General features: G+C 42.0%; 15 non-coding genes across 15 annotated transcripts; 4 read left to right on the top strand and 11 right to left on the bottom strand.

The window, feature by feature from the left end:
* The first annotated feature begins 280 nt into the window (after nt 1-280).
* TRNAK-CUU (transfer RNA lysine (anticodon CUU)) lies at nt 281-353 on the top strand. Its single transcript has one exon. It is a non-coding gene; the product is annotated as a tRNA-Lys (tRNA).
* Nucleotides 354-2,296: 1,943 nt separating this feature from the next.
* Nucleotides 2,297-2,367, bottom strand: TRNAG-GCC (transfer RNA glycine (anticodon GCC)). The gene has a single exon. It is a non-coding gene; the product is annotated as a tRNA-Gly (tRNA).
* Nucleotides 2,368-3,417: 1,050 nt separating this feature from the next.
* Nucleotides 3,418-3,488, bottom strand: TRNAG-GCC (transfer RNA glycine (anticodon GCC)). Its single transcript has one exon. It is a non-coding gene; the product is annotated as a tRNA-Gly (tRNA).
* A 2,398-nt stretch (nt 3,489-5,886) lies between these two features.
* TRNAK-CUU (transfer RNA lysine (anticodon CUU)) lies at nt 5,887-5,959 on the top strand. The gene has a single exon. It is a non-coding gene; the product is annotated as a tRNA-Lys (tRNA).
* A 1,941-nt stretch (nt 5,960-7,900) lies between these two features.
* On the bottom strand, nt 7,901-7,971 carry TRNAG-GCC (transfer RNA glycine (anticodon GCC)). The gene has a single exon. It is a non-coding gene; the product is annotated as a tRNA-Gly (tRNA).
* Nucleotides 7,972-8,127: 156 nt separating this feature from the next.
* Nucleotides 8,128-8,200, top strand: TRNAK-CUU (transfer RNA lysine (anticodon CUU)). The gene has a single exon. It is a non-coding gene; the product is annotated as a tRNA-Lys (tRNA).
* Nucleotides 8,201-9,021: 821 nt separating this feature from the next.
* On the bottom strand, nt 9,022-9,092 carry TRNAG-GCC (transfer RNA glycine (anticodon GCC)). The gene has a single exon. It is a non-coding gene; the product is annotated as a tRNA-Gly (tRNA).
* A 156-nt stretch (nt 9,093-9,248) lies between these two features.
* TRNAK-CUU (transfer RNA lysine (anticodon CUU)) lies at nt 9,249-9,321 on the top strand. Its single transcript has one exon. It is a non-coding gene; the product is annotated as a tRNA-Lys (tRNA).
* A 1,942-nt stretch (nt 9,322-11,263) lies between these two features.
* On the bottom strand, nt 11,264-11,334 carry TRNAG-GCC (transfer RNA glycine (anticodon GCC)). Its single transcript has one exon. It is a non-coding gene; the product is annotated as a tRNA-Gly (tRNA).
* Nucleotides 11,335-12,384: 1,050 nt separating this feature from the next.
* On the bottom strand, nt 12,385-12,455 carry TRNAG-GCC (transfer RNA glycine (anticodon GCC)). The gene has a single exon. It is a non-coding gene; the product is annotated as a tRNA-Gly (tRNA).
* A 1,050-nt stretch (nt 12,456-13,505) lies between these two features.
* On the bottom strand, nt 13,506-13,576 carry TRNAG-GCC (transfer RNA glycine (anticodon GCC)). Its single transcript has one exon. It is a non-coding gene; the product is annotated as a tRNA-Gly (tRNA).
* A 1,050-nt stretch (nt 13,577-14,626) lies between these two features.
* TRNAG-GCC (transfer RNA glycine (anticodon GCC)) lies at nt 14,627-14,697 on the bottom strand. Its single transcript has one exon. It is a non-coding gene; the product is annotated as a tRNA-Gly (tRNA).
* Nucleotides 14,698-15,747: 1,050 nt separating this feature from the next.
* TRNAG-GCC (transfer RNA glycine (anticodon GCC)) lies at nt 15,748-15,818 on the bottom strand. Its single transcript has one exon. It is a non-coding gene; the product is annotated as a tRNA-Gly (tRNA).
* A 1,050-nt stretch (nt 15,819-16,868) lies between these two features.
* On the bottom strand, nt 16,869-16,939 carry TRNAG-GCC (transfer RNA glycine (anticodon GCC)). The gene has a single exon. It is a non-coding gene; the product is annotated as a tRNA-Gly (tRNA).
* Nucleotides 16,940-17,989: 1,050 nt separating this feature from the next.
* Nucleotides 17,990-18,060, bottom strand: TRNAG-GCC (transfer RNA glycine (anticodon GCC)). The gene has a single exon. It is a non-coding gene; the product is annotated as a tRNA-Gly (tRNA).
* Between the last annotated feature and the right edge of the window lie 590 nt (nt 18,061-18,650).

Here is an 18,650-nt window from a genome sequence, read left to right as displayed (position 1 = left end):
GAGCCAGACACTCTTTAACAAAATATACCATAATTTCAGTAAAACTTGAGTTCTGCATTGGCCGGGAATAGAACCCGGGACTCCCGCGTAGCAGACGAGAATTCTACCACTGAACAACCAATGTTTCACATTTTACTTCACGGTTACTTACCCATTTTCTTCAATTTGTGAAACCAAGCATGCATCTCAGTGTACTGAATGTGGTAGCCTAGATCTACTTTAATAGCTTGTAGGGCACTCCTTGGCTTGAGTGGCCTTTTTGTCACACAACAGTAACCAAGCCTGGCTAGCTCAGTCGGTAGAGCATGAGACTCTTAATCTCAGGGTCGTGGGTTCGAGCCCCACGTTGGGCGGTGTTTTTTCCCAGAATTCTACAGGCGAGATCATTGTCACTACACAACCAAACGTGTTTTATTTGAAACTTAAAAGAGGTGTACATCAGTGTGTGAAACCAAGCAGGAATCTCAGGATCTACTAAATGTGGAAACCTAGCTTTGGTTTTATAAATTGAAGGGCAATCCTTGCCTTGCCATGATGCCATAACACGGTAAAAAAGCCTAGCTATCTAAGTCAATAGCGAATAAGACTCCAAATCTAAGAGTCATTTGCTTTGAGCACAACATTGGGTGGTGTTTATTCCCTTTTCAGATCCATGCCTCCCTCATGGCAGGCGAGAATTCTACCACTAAACCACAAGATTCTACCACTAAATCATTGTATGTTAAATTCTATACCTGCACCACCAAAATGCAAAGAGCCAGGCACTCTTTAACAAAATATATCGCTGTTTCAGGTGTACATCAGTGGGTGAAACCATGCAGGAATATCAGGATCTACTGAATGTGGAAACTTTGCTTTGGTTTAATAGTGTAGATTGAAGAGCAAGCGTTGCCTTGCCTTGATGCTACAACACTGTAACAAAGCCTGGCCAGCTTAGTCAATAGAAATAAAACTCCCAAGCTAAGAGTCATATGCTTGTAGTATAACATTTGTTTGGTGTTTATTCCCTTTTCAGATCCAGACCTCTCTCTTGGCAGGTGGGAATTCTACCACTAAACCACAAGATTCTAACATTAATTTATTGTATGTGGAATTCTATACCTGCACCACCAAAAAGCAAAGAGCCAGACACTCTTTAACAAAATATACCATAATTTCAGTAAAACTTGAGTACTGCATTGGCCGGCAATCGAACCCGGGCATCCCGCGTGGCAGGCGAGAATTCTACCACTGAACAACCAATGCTTCACATTTTACTTCACGGTTACTTACCCATTTTCCTCAATTTGTGAAACCAAGCATGCATCTCAGTGTACTGAATGTGGTAGCCTAGATCTACTTTAATAGCTTGTAAGGCACTCCTTGGCTTGAGTGGCCTTTTTTGTCACACAACAGTAACCAAGCCTGGCTAACTCAGTCGGTAGAGCATGAGACTCTTAATCTCAGGGTCGTGGGTTCGAGCCCCACGTTGGGCGGTGTTTTTTCCCAGAATTCTACAGGCGAGATCTCTGTCACTACACAACCAAACGTGTTTTATTTGAAACTTAAAAGAGGTGTACATCAGTGTGTGAAACCAAGCAGGAATCTCAGGATCTACTAAATGTGGAAACCTTGCTTTGGTTTTATAAATTGAAGGGCAATCCTTGCCTTGCCATGATGCCTTAACACTGTAAAAAAGCCTAGCTATCTGAGTCAATAGCGAATAAGACTCCAAATCTAAGAGTCATTTGCTTTGAGCACAACATTGGGTGGTGTTTATTCCCTTTTCAGATCCATGCCTCCCTCATGGCAGGCGAGAATTCTACCACTAAACCACAAGATTCTACCACTAAATCATTGTATGTTAAATTCTATACCTGCACCACCAAAATGCAAAGAGCCAGGCACTCTTTAACAAAATATATCGCTGTTTCAGGTGTACATCAGTGGGTGAAACCATGCAGGAATATCAGGATCTACTGAATGTGGAAACTTTGCTTTGGTTTAATAGTGTAGATTGAAGAGCAAGCGTTGCCTTGCCTTGATGCTACAACACTGTAACAAAGCCTGGCCAGCTTAGTCAATAGAAATAAAACTCCCAAGCTAAGAGTCATATGCTTTTAGTACAACATTTGTTTGGTGTTTATTCCCTTTTCAGATCCAGACCTCTCTCTTGGCAGGTGGGAATTCTACCACTAAACCACAAGATTCTACCATTAATTTATTGTATGTGGAATTCTATACCTGCACCACCAAAATGCAAAGAGCCAGACACTCTTTAACAAAATATACCATAATTTCAGTAAAACTTGAGTACTGCATTGGCCGGGAATCGAACCCGGGCCTCCCGCGTGGCAGGCGAGAATTCTACCACTGAACAACCAATGCTTCACATTTTACTTCACGGTTACTTACCCATTTTCCTCAATGTGTGAAACCAAGCATGCATCTCAGTGTACTGAATGTGGTAGCCTAGATCTACTTTAATAGCTTGTATTGCACTCCTTGGCTTGAGTGGCCTTTTTGTCAAATCACAGTAACCAAGCCTGGCTAGCTCAGTCGGTAGAGCATGAGACTCTTAATCTCAGGGTCATGGGTTCGAGCCCCACATTGGGCGGTGTTTTTTCCCAGAATTCTACAGGCGCGATCTCTGTCACTACACAACCAAACGTGTTTTATTTGAAACTTAAAAGAGGTGTACATCAGTGTGTGAAACCAAGCAGGAATCTCAGGATCTACTAAATGTGGAAACCTTGCTTTGGTTTTATAGATTGAAGGGCAATCCTTGCCTTGCCATGATGCCATAACACTGTAAAAAAGCCTAGCTATCTGAGTCAATAGCGAATAAGACTCCAAATCTAAGAGTCATTTGCTTTGAGCACAACATTGGGTGGTGTTTATTCCCTTTTCAGATCCATGCCTCCCTCATGGCAGGCGAGAATTCTACCACTAAACCACAAGATTCTACCACTAAATCATTGTATGTTGAATTCTATGCCTGCACCACCAAAATGCAAAGAGCCATGCACTATTTAACAAAATATATCGCTGTTTCAGGTGTACATCAGTGGGTGAAACCATGCAGGAATATCAGGATCTACTGAATGTGGAAACTTTGCTTTGGTTTAGTAGTGTAGATTGAAGAGCAAGCGTTGCCTTGCCTTGATGCTACAACACTGTAACAAAGCCTGGCCAGCTTAGTCAATAGAAATAAAACTCCCAAGCTAAGAGTCATATGCTTTTAGTACAAAATTTGTTTGGTGATTATTCCCTTTTCAGATCCAGACCTCTCTCTTGGCAGGTGGGAATTCTACCACTAAACCACAAGATTCTACCATTAATTTATTGTATGTGGAATTCTATACCTGCACCACCAAAATGCAAAGAGCCAGCCACTCTTTAACAAAATATACCATAATTTCAGTAAAACTTCAGTACTGCATTGGCCGGGAATCGAACCCGGGCCTCCCGCGTGGCAGGCGAGAATTCTACCACTGAACAACCAATGCTTCACATTTTACTTCAAGGTTACTTACCCATTTTCCTCAATGTGTGAAACCAAGCATGCATCTCAGTGTACTGAATGTGGTAGCCTAGATCTACTTTAATAGCTTGTAGGGCACTCCTTGGCTTGAGTGGCCTTTTTGTCACATCACAGTAACCAAGCCTGGCTAGCTCAGTCGGTAGAGCATGAGACTCTTAATCTCAGGGTTGTGGGTTCGAGCCCCACGTTGGGCGGTGTTTTTTCCCAGAATTCTACAGGCGAGATCTCTGTCACTACACAACCAAACATGTTTTATTTGAAACTTAAAAGAGGTGTACATCAGTGTGTGAAACCAAGCAGGAATCTCAGGATCTACTAAATGTGGAAACCTTGCTTTGGTTTTATAAATTGAAGGGCAATCCTTGCCTTGCCATGATGCCATAACACTGTAAAAAAGCCTAGCTATCTGAGTCAATAGCGAATAAGACTCCAAATCTAAGAGTCATTTGCTTTGAGCACAACATTGGGTGGTGTTTATTCCCTTTTCAGATCCATGCCTCCCTCATGGCAGGCGAGAATTCTACCACTAAACCACAAGATTCTACCACTAAATCATTGTATGTTAAATTCTATACCTGCACCACCAAAATGCAAAGAGCCAGGCACTCTTTAACAAAATATATCGCTGTTTCAGGTGTACATCAGTGGGTGAAACCATGCAGGAATATCAGGATCTACTGAATGTGGAAACTTTGCTTTGGTTTAATAGTGTAGATTGAAGAGCAAGCGTTGCCTTGCCTTGATGCTACAACACTGTAACAAAGCCTGGCCAGCTTAGTCAATAGAAATAAAACTCCCAAGCTAAGAGTCATATGCTTGTAGTACAACATTTGTTTGGTGTTTATTCCCTTTTCAGATCCAGACCTCTCTCTTGGCAGGTGGGAATTCTACCACTAAACCACAAGATTCTAACATTAATTTATTGTATGTGGAATTCTATACCTGCACCACCAAAAAGCAAAGAGCCAGACACTCTTTAACAAAATATACCATAATTTCAGTAAAACTTGAGTACTGCATTGGCCGGGAATCGAACCCGGGCCTCCCGCGTAGCAGACGAGAATTCTACCACTGAACAACCAATGTTTCACATTTTACTTCACGGTTACTTACCCATTTTCCTCAATTTGTGAAACCAAGCATGCATCTCAGTGTACTGAATGTGGTAGCCTAGATCTACTTTAATAGCTTGTAGGGCACTCCTTGGCTTGAGTGGCCTTTTTGTCACACAACAGTCACCAAGCCTGGCTAGCTCAGTCGGTAGAGCATGAGACTCTTAATCTCAGGGTCGTGGGTTCGAGCCACACGTTGGGCGGTGTTTTTTCCCAGAATTCTACAGGCGAGATCTCTGTCACTACACAACCAAACGTGTTTTATTTGAAACTTAAAAGAGGTGTACATCAGTGTGTGAAACCAAGCAGGAATCTCAGGATCTACTAAATGTGGAAACCTTGCTTTGGTTTTATAAATTGAAGGGCAATCCTTGCCTTGCCATGATGCCATAACACTGTAAAAAAGCCTAGCTATCTGAGTCAATAGCGAATAAGACTCCAAATCTAAGAGTCATTTGCTTTGAGCACAACATTGGGTGGTGTTTATTCCCTTTTCAGATCCATGCCTCCCTCATGGCAGGCGAGAATTCTACCACTAAACCACAAGATTCTACCACTAAATCATTGTATGTTAAATTCTATACCTGCACCACCAAAATGCAAAGAGCCAGGCACTCTTTAACAAAATATATCGCTGTTTCAGGTGTACATCAGTGGGTGAAACCATGTAGGAATATCAGGATCTACTGAATGTGGAAACTTTGCTTTGGTTTAATAGTGTAGATTGAAGAGCAAGCGTTGCCTTGCCTTGATGCTACAACACTGTAACAAAGCTTGGCCAGCTTAGTCAATAGAAATAAAACTCCCAAGCTAAGAGTCATATGCTTTTAGTACAACATTTGTTTGGTGTTTATTCCCTTTTCAGATCCAGACCTCTCTCTTGGCAGGTGGGAATTCTACCACTAAACCACAAGATTCTAACATTAATTTATTGTATGTGGAATTCTATACCTGCACCACCAAAAAGCAAAGAGCCAGACACTCTTTAACAAAATATACCATAATTTCAGTAAAACTTGAGTACTGCATTGGCCGGGAATCGAACCCGGGCCTCCCGCGTGGCAGGCAAGAATTCTACCACTGAACAACCAAGGCTTCACATTTTATTTCACGGTTACTTACCCATTTTCCTCAATTTGTGAAACCAAGCATGCATCTCAGTGTACTGAATGTGGTAGCCTAGATCTACTTTAATAGCTTGTAAGGCACTCCTTGGCTTGAGTGGCCTTTTTGTCACACAACAGTAACCAAGCCTGGCTAGCTCAGTCGGTAGAGCATGAGACTCTTAATCTCAGGGTCGTGGGTTCGAGCCCCACGTTGGGCGGTGTTTTTTCCCAGAATTCTACAGGCGAGATCTCTGTCACTACACAACCAAACGTGTTTTATTTGAAACTTAAAAGAGGTGTACATCAGTGTGTGAAACCAAGCAGGAATCTCAGGATCTACTAAATGTGGAAACCTTGCTTTGTTTTTATAAATTGAAGGGCAATCCTTGCCTTGCCATGATGCCATAACACTGTAAAAAAGCCTAGCTATCTGAGTCAATAGCGAATAAGACTCCAAATCTAAGAGTCATTTGCTTTGAGCACAACATTGGGTGGTGTTTATTCCCTTTTCAGATCCATGCCTCCCTCATGGCAGGCGAGAATTCTACCACTAAACCACAAGATTCTACCACTAAATCATTGTATGTTAAATTCTATACCTGCACCACCAAAATGCAAAGAGCCAGGCACTCTTTAACAAAATATATCGCTGTTTCAGGTGTACATCAGTGGGTGAAACCATGCAGGAATATCAGGATCTACTGAATGTGGAAACTTTGCTTTGGTTTAATAGTGTAGATTGAAGAGCAAGCGTTGCCTTGCCTTGATGCTACAACACTGTAACAAAGCCTGGCCAGCTTAGTCAATAGAAATAAAACTCCCAAGCTAAGAGTCATATGCTTTTAGTACAACATTTGTTTGGTGTTTATTCCCTTTTCAGATCCAGACCTCTCTCTTGGCAGGTGGGAATTCTACCACTAAACCACAAGATTCTACCATTAATTTATTGTATGTGGAATTCTATACCTGCACCACCAAAATGCAAAGAGCCAGACACTCTTTAACAAAATATACCATAATTTCAGTAAAACTTGAGTACTGCATTGGCCGGGAATCGAACCCGGGCCTCCCGCGTGGCAGGCGAAAATTCTACCACTGAACAACCAATGCTTCACATTTTACTTCACGGTTACTTACCCATTTTCCTCAATGTGTGAAACCAAGCATGCATCTCAGTGTACTGAATGTGGTAGCCTAGATCTACTTTAATAGCTTGTATTGCACTCCTTGGCTTGAGTGGCCTTTTGGCAAATCACAGTAACCAAGCCTGGCTAGCTCAGTCGGTAGAGCATGAGACTCTTAATCTCAGGGTCATGGGTTTGAGCCCCACATTGGGCGGTGTTTTTTCCCAGAATTCTACAGGCGAGATCTCTGTCACTACACAACCAAACATGTTTTATTTGAAACTTAAAAGAGGTGTACATCAGTGTGTGAAACCAAGCAGGAATCTCAGGATCTACTAAATGTGGAAACCTTGCTTTGGTTTTATAAATTGAAGGGCAATCCTTGCCTTGCCATGATGCCATAACACTGTAAAAAAGCCTAGCTATCTGAGTCAATAGCGAATAAGACTCCAAATCTAAGAGTCATTTGCTTTGAGCACAACATTGGGTGGTGTTTATTCCCTTTTCAGATCCATGCCTCCCTCATGGCAGGCGAGAATTCTACCACTAAACCACAAGATTCTACCACTAAATCATTGTATGTTAAATTCTATACCTGCACCACCAAAATGCAAAGAGCCAGGCACTCTTTAACAAAATATATCGCTGTTTCAGGTGTACATCAGTGGGTGAAACCATGCAGGAATATCAGGATCTACTGAATGTGGAAACTTTGCTTTGGTTTAATAGTGTAGATTGAAGAGCAAGCGTTGCCTTGCCTTGATGCTACAACACTGTAACAAAGCCTGGCCAGCTTAGTCAATAGAAATAAAACTCCCAAGCTAAGAGTCATATGCTTGTAGTACAACATTTGTTTGGTGTTTATTCCCTTTTCAGATCCAGACCTCTCTCTTGGCAGGTGGGAATTCTACCACTAAACCACAAGATTCTAACATTAATTTATTGTATGTGGAATTCTATACCTGCACCACCAAAAAGCAAAGAGCCAGACACTCTTTAACAAAATATACCATTATTTCAGTAAAACTTGAGTACTGCATTGGCCGGGAATCGAACCCGGGCCTCCCGCGTGGCAGGCGAGAATTCTACCACTGAACAACCAATGCTTCACATTTTACTTCACGGTTACTTACCCATTTTCCTCAATTTGTGAAACCAAGCATGCATCTCAGTGTACTGAATGTGGTAGCCTAGATCTACTTTAATAGCTTGTAAGGCACTCCTTGGCTTGAGTGGCCTTTTTGTCACACAACAGTAACCAAGCCTGGCTAGCTCAGTCGGTAGAGCATGAGACTCTTAATCTCAGGGTCGTGGGTTCGAGCCCCACGTTGGGCGGTGTTTTTTCCCAGAATTCTACAGGCGAGATCTCTGTCACTACACAACCAAACGTGTTTTATTTGAAACTTAAAAGAGGTGTACATCAGTGTGTGAAACCAAGCAGGAATCTCAGGATCTACTAAATGTGGAAACCTTGCTTTGGTTTTATAAATTGAAGGGCAATCCTTGCCTTGCCATGATGCCATAACACTGTAAAAAAGCCTAGCTATCTGAGTCAATAGCGAATAAGACTCCAAATCTAAGAGTCATTTGCTTTGAGCACAACATTGGGTGGTGTTTATTCCCTTTTCAGATCCATGCCTCCCTCATGGCAGGCGAGAATTCTACCACTAAACCACAAGATTCTACCACTAAATCATTGTATGTTAAATTCTATACCTGCACCACCAAAATGCAAAGAGCCAGGCACTCTTTAACAAAATATATCGCTGTTTCAGGTGTACATCAGTGGGTGAAACCATGCAGGAATATCAGGATCTACTGAATGTGGATACTTTGCTTTGGTTAAATAGTGTAGATTGAAGAGCAAGCGTTGCCTTGCCTTGATGCTACAACACTGTAACAAAGCCTGGCCAGCTTAGTCAATAGAAATAAAACTCCCAAGCTAAGAGTCATATGCTTGTAGTACAACATTTGTTTGGTGTTTATTCCCTTTTCAGATCCAGACCTCTCTCTTGGCAGGTGGGAATTCTACCACTAAACCACAAGATTCTAACATTAATTTATTGTATGTGGAATTCTATACCTGCACCACCAAAAAGCAAAGAGCCAGACACTCTTTAACAAAATATACCATTATTTCAGTAAAACTTGAGTACTGCATTGGCCGGGAATCGAACCCGGGCCTCCCGCGTGGCAGGCGAGAATTCTACCACTGAACAACCAATGCTTCACATTTTACTTCACGGTTACTTACCCATTTTCCTCAATTTGTGAAACCAAGCATGCATCTCAGTGTACTGAATGTGGTAGCCTAGATCTACTTTAATAGCTTGTAAGGCACTCCTTGGCTTGAGTGGCCTTTTTGTCACACAACAGTAACCAAGCCTGGCTAGCTCAGTCGGTAGAGCATGAGACTCTTAATCTCAGGGTCGTGGGTTCGAGCCCCACGTTGGGCGGTGTTTTTTCCCAGAATTCTACAGGCGAGATCTCTGTCACTACACAACCAAACGTGTTTTATTTGAAACTTAAAAGAGGTGTACATCAGTGTGTGAAACCAAGCAGGAATCTCAGGATCTACTAAATGTGGAAACCTTGCTTTGGTTTTATAAATTGAAGGGCAATCCTTGCCTTGCCATGATGCCATAACACTGTAAAAAAGCCTAGCTATCTGAGTCAATAGCGAATAAGACTCCAAATCTAAGAGTCATTTGCTTTGAGCACAACATTGGGTGGTGTTTATTCCCTTTTCAGATCCATGCCTCCCTCATGGCAGGCGAGAATTCTACCACTAAACCACAAGATTCTACCACTAAATCATTGTATGTTAAATTCTATACCTGCACCACCAAAATGCAAAGAGCCAGGCACTCTTTAACAAAATATATCGCTGTTTCAGGTGTACATCAGTGGGTGAAACCATGCAGGAATATCAGGATCTACTGAATGTGGATACTTTGCTTTGGTTAAATAGTGTAGATTGAAGAGCAAGCGTTGCCTTGCCTTGATGCTACAACACTGAAACAAAGCCTGGCCAGCTTAGTCAATAGAAATAAAACTCCCAAGCTAAGAGTCATATGCTTTTAGTACAACATTTGTTTGGTGTTTATTCCCTTTTCAGATCCAGACCTCTCTCTTGGCAGGTGGGAATTCTACCACTAAACCACAAGATTCTACCATTAATTTATTGTATGTGGAATTCTATACCTGCACCACCAAAATGCAAAGAGCCAGACACTCTTTAACAAAATATACCATAATTTCAGTAAAACTTGAGTACTGCATTGGCCGGGAATCAAACCCGGGCCTCCCGCGTGGCAGGCGAGAATTCTACCACTGAACAACCAATGCTTCACATTTTACTTCACGGTTACTTACCCATTTTCCTCAATGTGTGAAACCAAGCATGCATCTCAGTGTACTGAATGTGGTAGCCTAGATCTACTTTAATAGCTTGTATTGCACTCCTTGGCTTGAGTGGCCTTTTTGTCAAATCACAGTAACCAAGCCTGGCTAGCTCAGTCGGTAGAGCATGAGACTCTTAATCTCAGGGTCATGGGTTTGAGCCCCACATTGGGTGGTGTTTTTTCCCAGAATTCTACAGGCGAGATCTCTGTCACTACACAACCAAACGTGTTTTATTTGAAACTTAAAAGAGGTGTACATCAGTGTGTGAAACCAAGCAGGAATCTCAGGATCTACTAAATGTGGAAACCTTGCTTTGGTTTTATAGATTGAAGGGCAATCCTTGCCTTGCCATGATGCCATAACACTGTAAAAAAGCCTAGCTATCTGAGTCAATAGCGAATAAGACTCCAAATCTAAGAGTCATTTGCTTTGAGCACAACATTGGGTGGTGTTTATTCCCTTTTCAGATCCATGCCTCCCTCATGGCAGGCGAGAATTCTACCACTAAACCACAAGATTCTACCACTAAATCATTGTATGTTGAATTCTATGCCTGCACCACCAAAATGCAAAGAGCCATGCACTATTTAACAAAATATATCGCTGTTTCAGGTGTACATCAGTGGGTGAAACCATGCAGGAATATCAGGATCTACTGAATGTGGAAACTTTGCTTTGGTTTAGTAGTGTAGATTGAAGAGCAAGCGTTGCCTTGCCTTGATGCTACAACACTGTAACAAAGCCTGGCCAGCTTAGTCAATAGAAATAAAACTCCCAAGCTAAGAGTCATATGCTTTTAGTACAACATTTGTTTGGTGTTTATTCCCTTTTCAGATCCAGACCTCTCTCTTGGCAGGTGGGAATTCTACCACTAAACCACAAGATTCTACCATTAATTTATTGTATGTGGAATTCTATACCTGCACCACCAAAATGCAAAGAGCCAGCCACTCTTTAACAAAATATACCATAATTTCAGTAAAACTTCATTACTGCATTGGCCGGGAATCGAACCCGGGCCTCCCGCGTGGCAGGCGAGAATTCTACCACTGAACAACCAATGCTTCACATTTTACTTCAGGGTTACTTACCCATTTTCCTCAATGTGTGAAACCAAGCATGCATCTCAGTGTACTGAATGTGGTAGCCTAGATCTACTTTAATAGCTTGTAGGGCACTCCTTGGCTTGAGCGGCCTTTTTGTCACATCACAGTAACCAAGCCTGGCTAGCTCAGTCGGTAGAGCATGAGACTCTTAATCTCAGGGTCATGGGTTCGAGCCCCACATTGGGCGGTGTTTTTTCCCAGAATTCTACAGGCGAGATCTCTGTCACTACACAACCAAACGTGTTTTATTTGAAACTTAAAAGAGGTGTACATCAGTGTGTGAAACCAAGCAGGAATCTCAGGATCTACTAAATGTGGAAACCTTGCTTTGGTTTTATAGATTGAAGGGCAATCCTTGCCTTGCCATGATACCATAACACTGTAAAAAAGCCTAGCTATCTGAGTCAATAGCGAATAAGACTCCAAATCTAAGAGTCATTTGCTTTGAGCACAACATTGGGTGGTGTTTATTCCCTTTTCAGATCCATGCCTCCCTCATGGCAGGCGAGAATTCTACCACTAAACCACAAGATTCTACCACTAAATCATTGTATGTTGAATTCTATGCCTGCACCACCAAAATGCAAAGAGCCATGCACTATTTAACAAAATATATCGCTGTTTCAGGTGTACATCAGTGGGTGAAACCATGCAGGAATATCAGGATCTACTGAATGTGGAAACTTTGCTTTGGTTTAGTAGTGTAGATTGAAGAGCAAGCGTTGCCTTGCCTTGATGCTACAACACTGTAACAAAGCCTGGCCAGCTTAGTCAATAGAAATAAAACTCCCAAGCTAAGAGTCATATGCTTTTAGTACAACATTTGTTTGGTGTTTATTCCCTTTTCAGATCCAGACCTCTCTCTTGGCAGGTGGGAATTCTACCACTAAACCACAAGATTCTACCATTAATTTATTGTATGTGGAATTCTATACCTGCACCACCAAAATGCAAAGAGCCAGCCACTCTTTAACAAAATATACCATAATTTCAGTAAAACTTCAGTACTGCATTGGCCGGGAATCGAACCCGGGCCTCCCGCGTGGCAGGCGAGAATTCTACCACTGAACAACCAATGCTTCACATTTTACTCCAAGGTTACTTACCCATTTTCCTCAATGTGTGAAACCAAGCATGCATCTCAGTGTACTGAATGTGGTAGCCTAGATCTACTTTAATAGCTTGTAGGGCACTCCTTGGCTTGAGTGGCCTTTTTGTCACACAACAGTAACCAAGCCTGTCTAGCTCAGTTGGTAGAGCATGAGACTCTTAATCTCAGGGTCGTGGGTTCGAGCCCCACGTTGGGCGGTGTTTTTTCCCAGAATTCTACAGGCGAGATCTCTGTCACTACACAACCAAACGTGTTTTATTTGAAACTTAAAAGAGGTGTACATCAGTGTGTGAAACCAAGCAGGAATCTCAGGATCTACTAAATGTGGAAACCTTGCTTTGGTTTTATAAATTGAAGGGCAATCCTTGCCTTGCCATGATGCCATAACACTGTAAAAAAGCCTAGCTATCTGAGTCAATAGCGAATAAGACTCCAAATCTAAGAGTCATTTGCTTTGAGCACAACATTGGGTGGTGTTTATTCCCTTTTCAGATCCATGCCTCCCTCATGGCAGGCGAGAATTCTACCACTAAACCACAAGATTCTACCACTAAATCATTGTATGTTAAATTCTATACCTGCACCACCAAAATGCAAAGAGCCAGGCACTCTTTAACAAAATATATCGCTGTTTCAGGTGTACATCAGTGGGTGAAACCATGCAGGAATATCAGGATCTACTGAATGTGGAAACTTTGCTTTGGTTTAATAGTGTAGATTGAAGAGCAAGTGTTGCCTTGCCTTGATGCTACAACACTGTAACAAAGCCTGGCCAGCTTAGTCAATAGAAATAAAACTCCCAAGCTAAGAGTCATATGCTTTTAGTACAACATTTGTTTGGTGTTTATTCCCTTTTCAGATCCAGACCTCTCTCTTGGCAGGTGGGAATTCTACCACTAAACCACAAGATTCTACCATTAATTTATTGTATGTGGAATTCTATACCTGCACCACCAAAATGCAAAGAGCCAGACACTCTTTAACAAAATATACCATAATTTCAGTAAAACTTGAGTACTGCATTGGCCGGGAATCGAACCCGGGCCTCCCGCGTGGCAGGCGAGAATTCTACCACTGAACAACCAATGCTTCACATTTTACTTCACGTATACTTACCCATTTTCATCAATGTGTGAAACCAAGCATGCATCTCAGTGTACTGAATGTGGTAGCCTAGATCTACTTTAATAGCTTGTATTGCACTCCTTGGCTTGAGTGGCCTTTTTGTCAAATCACAGTAACCAAGCCTGGCTAGCTCAGTCGGTAGAGCATGAGACTCTTAATCTCAGGGTCGTGGGTACGAGCCCCACGTTGGGCGGTGTTTTTTCCCAGAATTCTACAGGCGAGATCTCTGTCACTACACAACCAAACGTGTTTTATTTGAAACTTAAAAGAGGTGTACATCAGTGTGTGAAACCAAGCAGGAATCTCAGGATCTACTAAATGTGGAAACCTTGCTTTGGTTTTATAAATTGAAGGGCAATCCTTGCCTTGCCATGATGCCATAACACTGTAAAAAAGCCTAGCTATCTGAGTCAATAGCGAATAAGACTCCAAATCTAAGAGTCATTTGCTTTGAGCACAACATTGGGTGGTGTTTATTCCCTTTTCAGATCCATGCCTCCCTCATGGCAGGCGAGAATTCTACCACTAAACCACAAGATTCTACCACTAAATCATTGTATGTTAAATTCTATACCTGCACCACCAAAATGCAAAGAGCCAGGCACTCTTTAACAAAATATATCGCTGTTTCAGGTGTACATCAGTGGGTGAAACCATGCAGGAATATCAGGATCTACTGAATGTGGAAACTTTGCTTTGGTTTAATAGTGTAGATTGAAGAGCAAGCATTGCCTTGCCTTGATGCTACAACACTGTAACAAAGCCTGGCCAGCTTAGTCAATAGAAATAAAACTCCCAAGCTAAGAGTCATATGCTTTTAGTACAACATTTGTTTGGTGTTTATTCCCTTTTCAGATCCAGACCTATCTCTTGGCAGGTGGGAATTCTACCACTAAACCACAAGATTCTACCATTAATTTATTGTATGTGGAATTCTATACCTGCACCACCAAAATGCAAAGAGCCAGACACTCTTTAACAAAATATACCATAATTTCAGTAAAACTTGAGTACTGCATTGGCCGGGAATCGAACCCGGGCCTCCCGCGTGGCAGGCGAGAATTCTACCACTGAACAACCAATGCTTCACATTGTACTTCACGGTTACTTACCCATTTTCCTCAATTTGTGAAACCAAGCATGCATCTCAGTGTACTGAATGTGGTAGCCTAGATCTACTTTAATAGTTTGTAGGGCACTCCTTGGCTTGAGTGGCCTTTTTGTCACACAACAGTAACCAAGCCTGGCTAGCTCAGTCGGTAGAGCATGAGACTCTTAATCTCAGGGTCGTGGGTTCGAGCCCCACGTTGGGAGGTGTTTTTTCCCAGAATTCTACAGGCGAGATCTCTGTCACTACAAAACCAAATGTGTTTTATTTGAAACTTAAAAGAGGAGTACATCAGTGTGTGAAACCAAGCAGGAATCTCAGGATCTACTAAATGTGGAAACCTAGCTTTGGTTTTATAGATTGAAGGGCAATCCTTGCCTTGCCATGATGCCATAACACTGTAAAAAAGCCTAGCTATCTGAGTCAATAGCGAATAAGACTCCAAATCTAAGAGTCATTTGCTTTGAGCACAACATTGGGTGGTGTTTATTCCCTTTTCAGATCCATGCCTCCCTCATGGCAGGCGAGAATTCTACCACTAAACCACAAGATTCTACCACTAAATCATTGTATGTTAAATTCTATACCTGCACCACCAAAATGCAAAGAGCCAGGCACTCTTTAACAAAATATATCGCTGTTTCAGGTGTACATCAGTGGGTGAAACCATGCAGGAATATCAGGATCTACTGAATGTGGAAACTTTGCTTTGGTTTAATAGTGTAGATTGAAGAGCAAGCGTTGCCTTGCCTTGATGCTACAACACTGTAACAAAGCCTGGCCAGCTTAGTCAATAGAAATAAAACTCCCAAGCTAAGAGTCATATGCTTTTAGTACAACATTTGTTTGGTGTTTATTCCCTTTTCAGATCCAGACCTCTCTCTTGGCAGGTGGGAATTCTACCACTAAACCACAAGATTCTAACATTAATTTATTGTATTTGGAATTCTATACCTGCACCACCAAAAAGCAAAGAGCCAGACACTCTTTAACAAAATATACCATAATTTCAATAAAACTTGAGTACTGCATTGGCCGGGAATCGAACCCGGGCCTCCCGCGTGGCAGGCGAGAATTCTACCACTGAACAACCAATGCTTCACATTTTACTTCACGGTTACTTACCCATTTTCCTCAATTTGTGAAACCAAGCATGCATCTCAGTGTACTGAATGTGGTAGCCTAGATCTACTTTAATAGCTTGTAGGGCACTCCTTGGCTTGAGTAGCCTTTTTGTCACACAACAGTAACCAAGCCTGGCTAGCTCAGTCGGTAGAGCATGAGACTCTTAATCTCAGGGTCGTGGGTTCGAGCCCCACGTTGGGTGGTGTTTTTTCCCAGAATTCTACAGGCAAGATCTCTGTCACTACACAACCAAACATGTTTTATTTGAAACTTAAAAGAGATGTACATCAGTGTGTGAAACCAAGCAGGAATCTCAGGATCTACTAAATGTGGAAACCTTGCTTTGGTTTTATAAATTGAAGGGCAATCCTTGCCTTGCCATGATGCCATAACACTGTAAAAAAGCCTAGCTATCTGAGTCAATAGCGAATAAGACTCCAAATCTAAGAGTCATTTGCTTTGAGCACAACATTGGGTGGTGTTTATTCCCTTTTCAGATCCATGCCTCCCTCATGGCAGGCGAGAATTCTACCACTAAACCACAAGATTCTACCACTAAATCATTGTATGTTAAATTCTATACCTGCACCACCAAAATGCAAAGAGCCAGGCACTCTTTAACAAAATATATCGCTGTTTCAGGTGTACATCAGTGGGTGAAACCATGCAGGAATATCAGGATCTACTGAATGTGGAAACTTTGCTTTGGTTTAATAGTGTAGATTGAAGAGCAAGCGTTGCCTTGCCTTGATGCTACAACACTGTAACAAAGCCTGGCCAGCTTAGTCAATAGAAATAAAACTCCCAAGCTAAGAGTCATATGCTTTTAGTACAACATTTGTTTGGTGTTTATTCCCTTTTCAGATCCAGACCTCTCTCTTGGCAGGTGGGAATTCTACCACTAAACCACAAGATTCTACCATTAATTTATTGTATGTGGAATTCTATACCTGCACCACCAAAATGCAAAGAGCCAGACACTCTTTAACAAAATATACCATAATTTCAGTAAAACTTGAGTACTGCATTGGCCGGGAATCGAACCCGGGCCTCCCGCGTGGCAGGCGAGAATTCTACCACTGAACAACCAATGCTTCACATTTTACTTCACGGTTACTTACCCATTTTCCTCAATGTGTGAAACCAAGCATGCATCTCAGTGTACTGAATGTGGTAGCCTAGATCTACTTTAATAGCTTGTATTGCACTCCTTGGCTTGAGTGGCCTTTTTGTCAAATCACAGTAACCAAGCCTGGCTAGCTCAGTCGGTAGAGCATGAGACTCTTAATCTCAGGGTCGTGGGTTCGAGCCCCACATTGGGCGCTGTTTTTTCCCAGAATTCTACAGGCGAGATCTCTGTCACTACACAACCAAACATGTTTTATTTGAAACTTAAAAGAGGTGTACATCAGTGTGTGAAACCAAGCAGGAATCTCAGGATCTACTAAATGTGGAAACCTTGCTTTGGTTTTATAAATTGAAGGGCAATCCTTGCCTTGCCATGATGCCATAACACTGTAAAAAAGCCTAGCTATCTGAGTCAATAGCGAATAAGACTCCAAATCTAAGAGTCATTTGCTTTGAGCACAACATTGGGTGGTGTTTATTCCCTTTTCAGATCCATGCCTCCCTCATAGCAGGCGAGAATTCTACCACTAAACTACAAGATTCTACCACTAAATCATTGTATGTTGAATTCTATACCTGCACCACCAAAATGCAAAGAGCCAGGCACTCTTTAACAAAATATATCGCTGTTTCAGGTGTACATCAGTGGGTGAAACCATGCAGGAATATCAGGATCTACTGAATGTGGAAACTTTGCTTTGGTTTAATAGTGTAGATGGAAGAGCAAGCGTTGCCTTGCCTTGATGCTACAACACTGTAACAAAGCCTGGCCAGCTTAGTCAATAGAAATAAAACTCCCAAGCTAAGAGTCATATGCTTTTAGTACAACATTTGTTTGGTGTTTATTCCCTTTTCAGATCCAGACCTCTCTCTTGGCAGGTGGGAATTCTACCACTTAACCACAAGATTCTAACATTAATTTATTGTATGTGGAATTCTTTACCTGCACCACCAAAATGCAAAGAGCCAGACACTCTTTAACAAAATATACCATAATTTCAGTAAAACTTGAGTACTGCATTGGCCGGGAATCGAACCCGGGCCTCCCGCGTGGCAGGCGAGAATTCTACCACTGAACAACCAATGCTTCACATTTTACTTCAAGGTTACTTACCCATTTTCCTCAATGTGTGAAACCAAGCATGCATCTCAGTGTACTGAATGTGGTAGCCTAGATCTACTTTAATAGTTTGTAGGGCACTCCTTGGCTTGAGTGGCCTTTTTGTCACACAACAGTAACCAAGCCTGGCTAGCTCAGTCGGTAGAGCATAAGACTCTTAATCTCAGGGTCGTGGGTTCGAGCCCCACGTTGGGCGGTGTTTTTTCCCAGAATTCTACAGGCGAGATCTCTGTCACTACACAACCAAACGTGTTTTATTTGAAACTTAAAAGAGGTGTACATCAGTGTGTGAAACCAAGCAGGAATCGCAGGATCTACTAAATGTGGAAACCTTGCTTTGGTTGTATAAATTGAAGGGCAATCCTTGCCTTGCCATGATGCCATAACACTGTAAAAAAGCCTAGCTATCTGAGTCAATAGCGAATAAGACTCCAAATCTAAGAGTCATTTGCTTTGAGCACAACATTGGGTGGTGTTTATTCCCTTTTCAGATCCATGCCTCCCTCATGGCAGGCGAGAATTCTACCACTAAACCACAAGATTCTACCACTAAATCA

This window comes from Crinia signifera, chromosome 3, assembly GCF_055691185.1.
Source record: "Crinia signifera chromosome 3, ASM5569118v1, whole genome shotgun sequence".
Lineage (NCBI taxonomy): Eukaryota > Metazoa > Chordata > Amphibia > Anura > Myobatrachidae > Crinia > Crinia signifera.
The sequence above is the reverse complement of the archived record's forward strand: the minus strand, read 5'-3'. Positions and strand labels throughout refer to the sequence as shown.